This window comes from Malurus melanocephalus, unplaced genomic scaffold, assembly GCF_030028575.1.
Source record: "Malurus melanocephalus ecotype Western Australia unplaced genomic scaffold, MMel_1.1 scaffold_99, whole genome shotgun sequence".
NCBI lineage: Eukaryota > Metazoa > Chordata > Aves > Passeriformes > Maluridae > Malurus > Malurus melanocephalus.
The window spans coordinates 8,531-16,062 of NW_026623331.1; positions in this window are offsets into that span (position 1 = coordinate 8,531).

Sequence of the window (7,532 nt, forward strand, 5' to 3'; positions counted from 1 at the left end):
TGGTGTTGAGACCACTTCCCAGGGAAGCCTCTTCCAGTGCCCAGCCACCCTCTCAGTGAAGAACTTTTTCCTAATGTCCAACCTAAACCTCCACTAAAACAACTTCAGGCCATTCCCTTGGGTACTGTCACAGATGTCCACAGAGAAGGGATCAGCGCCTGCACCTCCTCTTCTCCTCAACAGGAAGCTCAAGACTGCAGTGAGGTCTCCCTTCAGTCTCCTCCAGGCTGAACAGACCAAGTGACCTCAGCCGCTCCTCATAAGGCTTCCCCTCAAGACCCTTCACCATCCTCACGACCCTCCTTTGGACACTCTCTAACAGCTCAATGTTTTTCTTATATTGTGGCACCCAACACTGCCTCCAGCACCCGAGGTGAGGCTGCCCCAGGTCAGAACAGAGCAGGACAGTCCCCTCCCTTGCCCGGCTGGTGATGCTGTGCCTGATGCCCCCCAGGACAGGGTTGGCCCTCCTGGCTGCCAGGGCACTGCTGACTCACATTCAACTTGGCAAAGACCAAGAACTCAAAAAGTTCCTTTCCATGGCACTGCTCTTCAGCCTCTCATTCCCCAGGCTGTATGTTCACCCAGGGTTGCCCTGCTCCAGGGGCAGAATCCAGCACTTATCCTTGTTTAACTTCATACGGTAGGTGTTAAACTTCATAATGCAGTCCATGTTGTAGAACACAGAAATGCAGATTTGTCAAGCTCAGCAAAAATTTCTTTCCATGAAATTTGATGCAGCCATGAGCTTCCATTTGTCTGTGGATAGGTAATTTACATGTTGTGATTGCTGCTAGCATTTCATTCTCAAGCATTATTTACAACTATCCTGACAGGCTTGTTCAAAGCTAGAGATCTGCATTTTTCTATTATAACCATGCAGAAAAAAACTTTATTCTTCTTTTCCTGACTGTCCTTAATCTGCAGTTGCASGTACAGAATTAGCAGGTAATGAAATATATTAGGTAGGATTGASTGTTAATTGTAAGAACCCAGCTCTTCACACGTTGTTTATAAAACAATAGTTGTCGCATTTAAGATGATAATGAGCATCAAAGTGAGATTATAAACTTTTAAGTGAACCTTAATTACATTTTTCAATTTTCAGTAATTGCCTGACAGTAAATCCCTCCTATGCCAGTCAGACTAGAATACGAGAGGCCTTTYTGTGTTCTCCTTTCTTAAAACACTGGAAAGGATTTTTGCAGGATTTTCTTGATACCTTTTATTCCCTATGTCAGTAATTGAGGGCTCAAAATTAAGTGGCCGAGGAAATGCTTCTCCTAATTACACAACATAAGCCTCTACCATATTTTTAGCTTTATTCYCAGTTGTTTGCATTACAGTGGGAAGCAAAAGGCCTCAAATTCAGTTTGATACAATGAATAATTGACATAATTCCTCTAACTCACTACAAAAGAAATTGTAACATTTGTTGCAGTGAATAGGCAACACCTAGTGGTCTTGAAATGCATAAACAGTTCACTTTCTTAGCAGTAATTTCTGACTTTCTCTGGGATCTAGATCTTTATCTAGAGCAAATTTATCCTTYAGTATGTCATAGACAAACACAAGAAAGAAAAAACTCATAGGTTTTTAAAAGTCATTGCTTTCAGTGAAGACAACCCCATATAAAGACTGCATGTTTCATTAAAAAAAAATCTGCTACTCCTTATAGTGAGCAAAGTACTTTAATGTCTTCATCTAATTGTAATCTTTCTATTTGAAAATCAAGGCCTCAAGTTAATCACAATAATTAGCAATATTGATTATCAAATCTCAAGGTTTATTTCTCTTTAAATGAATCAAAAATTTTAAAACTATCTAACAGTASCTCTCTGAAATTGCTAAGAAAAGCATAGAATTAAAAGTAAGGAGAAAACCTGGTCAGTCAAGCTTTTTTAACAACCTGAGCTCCATAAGATTGCATRCTTTGAAGGCTTGTTTCACATTTTATCATATCACAGTAGTCAGAGATTATTGGATCATTAGCTTTAATTTTAATATAAGAATTGGTTTGTAGGTCCATTTATCTTTAGGATTTATTTTTTGCACTCTATTGAGTTTCTCATTTCAATAGCAAATATATTTTATTTGAAGCATTGCTAGAAACAGTTCTGAGGCAAATATGCTTGCATCAGGAAAACTGTTCCATACCTTTTTAGAGTACTTCAGAACTTTATAGGAAACWCAACAATAAAAAAAAAAGTATGCATCAGTTTGATTCCATAGAATMATGGTGCTAGTAAGAAGGTCCCTCCCTCACATAAAATCCTTTTATCATCTTTGTTCAACAATCAGAAGGCCAAACTCCACGCTGAAATCAGTGAGAAGACCTGCTTAAAATTGATAGCACAACAAAGAACTTTCAGAGTTATTTACAGTAGGACTTTTCCTAATTTTTATTTGTTTTCTTCTTGTATTTAATCATATTCAATCTGACATGTTGACATTGGATGAGAAATATTCCATGCATGTAAGAAATGCCTCAAAAATTAGATAAATGTGGATGCAACAATGTTAGCATTGATTTATAAGGGGGAAAAATATACTGAGGAACTAAAGCAGGGTGTGATACCACTCAAAATTGCTATTTTTCAAATCTCAGAATGAGTTCTTGACCTAGGAAAAAAGTTATTTCAGTTCACTCACACAGCAAATAAAATATTCAAGTCTAGGAAGGAATAAACATTTTTAAAAGGAGGTCTATTGCTCAGAATAAAAGCTGTTCAGAGAGTACATCTAAAACTCACATAGGAATCAGAGTTGAGCACCAAAGAAGCACTCTAAAACTTTGAGCTCTCCGAGGAAAAGAGATGTTAGCTATACCCCTTAGTGCTTAGCATTTCTTCCAGCATAGGTCAAGACTGCTATTCCTTAGATCACTATTCCAAAGTGCAATAAATTTTCCAATGTACTACAGCAGAAGCCTTGAAATCCCACTTTTAAACTACTCTGGCATTGTAACTTCCAGTCTCTGTCCTGCGTTTATTTTGAGATTTATTAAAAATCTTTTAAAAAACTTAAAAATCTTTTTGCCACCCTTTCCAAAACAGCATACTCCAAGCAGTTCATGAAGGAAATCTTCAAGACTTAACACATCTAAAGATAACCATCTAAAATTTTTCCAATGAGTCTAAAAGAGTGCACAGCCAAAAATACCAAGGCCTCAGGTTCCCACCTGTACTGTGGGCATAACAGTATCCCTTTAGATGTGTACTGAAAAGAWAAATTAATAATAATAGCAATAAAGTTCAGAAGTGATGGCATTAGTATCACAGAACAGCCTGTGACAAAGATTGATTAAAGAGACATTGCAATTAACTGTGCTGCTGTAGTCRATTGAGTAGCAAGAGTTCCTTCCACTGGAACAGGGAGCAGCCAGTCAATATTCCATCAATATCCTTTAAGCTTAGAGAGACTGSGTTTGACAGCCAGGGAAGCTGATTTATCCAACCAGCCCTGGTCTTCCCCCACTTGCTCCGAAGGAATACTTCATGTGTTTTCTTTTAAATAATTCGCTTGAAATAAATTCCACCTGGATCAAACCTAGAAGAGCACAAGACATAGCAGAAGGCAAAAAAAACCTGCATGAGAAGGAAGAGTTTATGTCTGGGGCATGACAGATGACATATAGGGGACATATACACTAAATGTTGGACAGTGGAAATTAAATGTACAAAGTGACATCCCCAAACAGCTCCCCAAATTGAAACAAGCCTCCCTTCACATTTCTAAATATAAACACATGGGTTGGCAGCCCTAAGAGTGTCTGGGATGTAGGGAAGGATGGAAATTTTAGCTATAGTTTGCCTAAGAACACAGCTGAATCATGTATTAAAATAGCCCTTTTTTCCATACGTATGCTTATTAATAAGATGAGAGGTTTGGGGGTTTGGGGACTATTTTTTCCTTTTGTTTCTTTGCTTTTCAAGAGGATAAAAGCTGTTTTTCTATTTCATCCCTGCTGCTGTAGCAACCCTATGAGTTCTGCTCCAACYTTTTTTCTGCTGGCCAATACCAATTTAATTTGTAATGAACACATTGCAGACTACACTACCTCCTAGCACATTGATTATTTTTCACCAAACAGTTACAAGGAAATCAAAATCCCATCTCTTTCTCTTCTTTTTGAACTAGTTTTTGATTGGGTTTTTTCCCCCATGTTCATCTTYTATTTGTGTTTATAAATGAGTTGAAGCGCAGGCCAGGATATCCAGAAAAGTTGTACAGCTTCACCAAAACTTTTTATATAGTAATATCAGTATATTCTTATGTAGGGATGTTGGTAAKATTCTRCTGATGCACARACACCTCATACATCATATATACAGRCTCCCTTTTAAGGAAAGTGTATGAACCATACCAATATAAACTTCTTCACAGAACTGAGAACATTTACACAGTGAATGGTAACAGTATTTTGGTTTTAAAAAATTGTGCCCTCGGTCAAATTGATCCATGTTATAACTGTGCAGCTCAGATCCAACATCTTCTATCCCTGAAATCAAATACATTTTTAAAACTTAAAAAAAATTAGACTCATCTGTGATGAATGCAAGTAWTTAAAATTGCAGTCAATCTTAATTCAGAATAAGGAATCTAGATGAAAGCATCAGTCTCCCTCAACTTCCTTCCAAGCAACAAATTATGTTGCCTCATTTAAASCAGCAAAATTTGGAAGACCATTTGGAAAAACTTTTTGTCAGTAGCTATTGATGGTACTGCCGATTTTCTAAAGAAAACCCAAGCCCAGCTACTGGGAAAAGAAAAAACCCTGTTCTGTTTGGAGCTTACTAGTAGAGGGGATGACAAACCCAATTCTGCAGTACTGCAAGTTGGTCAAATGCTTTGTGTTTTCCCAAAATTTGTAGTTCAGTTATTGACAAATATGAACCTTTTGCTTTGCTTTGGGTTAATGCCAAGGCTTTGGGTCTATTGGACGGRTTAATGGCAAGTTGAACATGAGYCAGCAGTGCCCTGGCAACCAGGGGGGCCACCCCTGTCCTGGGGGACATCAGGCACAGCATCRCYAGCCRGGCAAGRGAGGGGACTGTCCTGCTCTGMTCTGMMYTGGGGTGGCCTYACCYTGAGTGCTGGGGGAAGYTTTGGGTGACACAACRTAAGAAGGACATGAAACTATGAGAAGTGTGTTCTGAGGAGAGAAACCAAAGAGTGGAAGGCCTCAAGGGTAAGACTTACAAGGAGCAGCTGAGGTCACTTGGTCTGTTCAGCCTGGAGAAGGCAGAGAGAGCACCCCATGGCAGTCTACAACTTCCTCAAGGTGGGCAGGAGAGAGGAGGTGCTGATCTCATTGTGGTGCCCAGCAAGACACGAGGCAAATAGATTGAAATTGCATGAGGGGAAGTTCAGATTGGACATTGAAATTATATTCTTCACTGAGATTGCAATTGGTCACTGATAGGCTCTTCAGGACAAGGATCAGGGCAACAAGCCTGTCAGAGTTGAAGGAGCATGTGGATGACATTTTAGTCACATGATTTAGTCCTGTGACAAGATGGGAGTTGAACTTTATGATCCTTACTGGTCCTTTTCAACCTGAGATATCCCGTGGTTCAATAATTCTATGATTCTATGATATTCAATAGTTGACAATGCACATCAGCATACGAAAGCTGAAAACCTATACTGAAGGAAACATCTGGATACCAGCGACTACCTAACATGAAAAATCCATGCATGCTTACTGAGATGATTGCACCAAATAGCCAAAGGGATAAAAAGGAAGAGTGGCAACGGCTGGCAACAGGCTGGAGGTACAATGGGATTCACTTCATGTTTGTGGGTTGTCTGCAGCTGTGGACTAATCAGGAAAAARCTCTTGTGCTGCACAAATGTTATATACCACTCAAGGCTATGCAATTGAAGCCTAGTACGCACAGTTCAGTTCATTTARTGAAGGACTGAAAATATTGATGATGGTGAATATCTGTGTGCAGATAGATGAATAGAGTGGTCAGCACAGATTTGCTTGAATTACCCTGTTTGAAAGTGAGTTGGTAGAACACAAAATAACATGGAACTGACGCTACTTTAACAACCAGTAATGAATGTGCAGGAAGAGCCTACAACATGGCCTGAAACCCTTTAGGAAGAGCCAMGTAGTCCTGAGGATCTATCAGAATTACAGATTTGGGAGAACATCACAATTCTAGAGGAAGGACCTAAGGGATTAGAAAAAATAACTCAAACCAAAAAGGTCATCTTGTTATGATGCTGTACTTGCTAGATCATTTCACTCTCAGTGATGGATTGCCCCTTCAAATACCTAATTACAGCATTACAGAAAATCAGTAAGAAAAGGGTGAGGTAAGTGTAATGCACAAGAAGTGTTTGGGTTGATATGTTACATTTTTTGTTTGCTTGTTTTAAGGTTTAGACCATTCTATTTGTTGAAGAACTGCCAGTTTTTCTTRTGATGAAAATTAGTGGCAAATAAGAAAAATGTTAAGTTGGTTCTAGTTCTCATTTTATTTGTTTGTTTGTTTTTTAATTTGCTTGTTTGGGTTTTTTAAAAATTATTTTTGTTTGTATTTGTTGTTCATAGTATCACTGTCAAACAGTCTCAATTGCTTAAGAAAATTAGCTGTTGAGAAAATCATTCCTGTATGGCAGTGATTTCCTAAGTGTAACTCCCAATTTCACACTCCCTTGAGGAAACTCCTTCGCTTACAAATGCTAGTGAGAATCTAGAAAATGGACCCAGATTTTCTCACATCTCCATCAGCTTTGGCTGTCCATGCCTCTGATGTTCAAAATACTTTAGCCTACATGTAGATTTCAGATTCTCTTAAAACCATTAATGCTTCCTACCTCTAGAAGAGAAGCTGTGGATACCTCATCATTGCAAGCACTCAAGGCCAAATTAGATRGAGCACTGAGCAATCTGGTCCAGTGAAAGGTGTCCCTGCCCATGGCAGTGTGGTTGGAATTAGATGATCCTARAGGTCCCTTCCAACCYRGGCCATTCTATGATTTCACACCCTTTGCTGCCCATTACATCTGAAAAATCTGTATTTTCTGAACCCTAGGTCCATGGAGCTTGGAGAGAGAAGTTTCCTCAAAAGCTACAATGAGCAACACTCACCCAAATAATTTTTCCCTTACATGATTTATTACACTACTTCTACAGCCACATTTTCCTTTGCTTGGAATTTGAACAACTGAGYTGGCACAGGCAGTTGTTAGGAAAAGGTCAATGCCCAGGAGTGAGTGGGTTCCAGGTTCAGAAATCTGACAGTGAAATGCATCTCTGGATCATCCCAGACCCATGTGTGCTACCACCATGCAGAGGGGGTCCACCCAGGGCTGGGGCCTGCTTAATTACCCCAAGGTAAAGGTGAAGGTAAATTTAGGCGAGACAAAATTAGACAATCACAAAATCAAGAATCACAGGTCATGGTAGGGAGGCACCACAGTGGGTCATCYGGTCCAAMCTCCCTGYKCAAGCAGGATCATCCTAGAGCACATGGCACAGGATTGTGTCCAGAGGKSTCCTGAATATCTCAGGT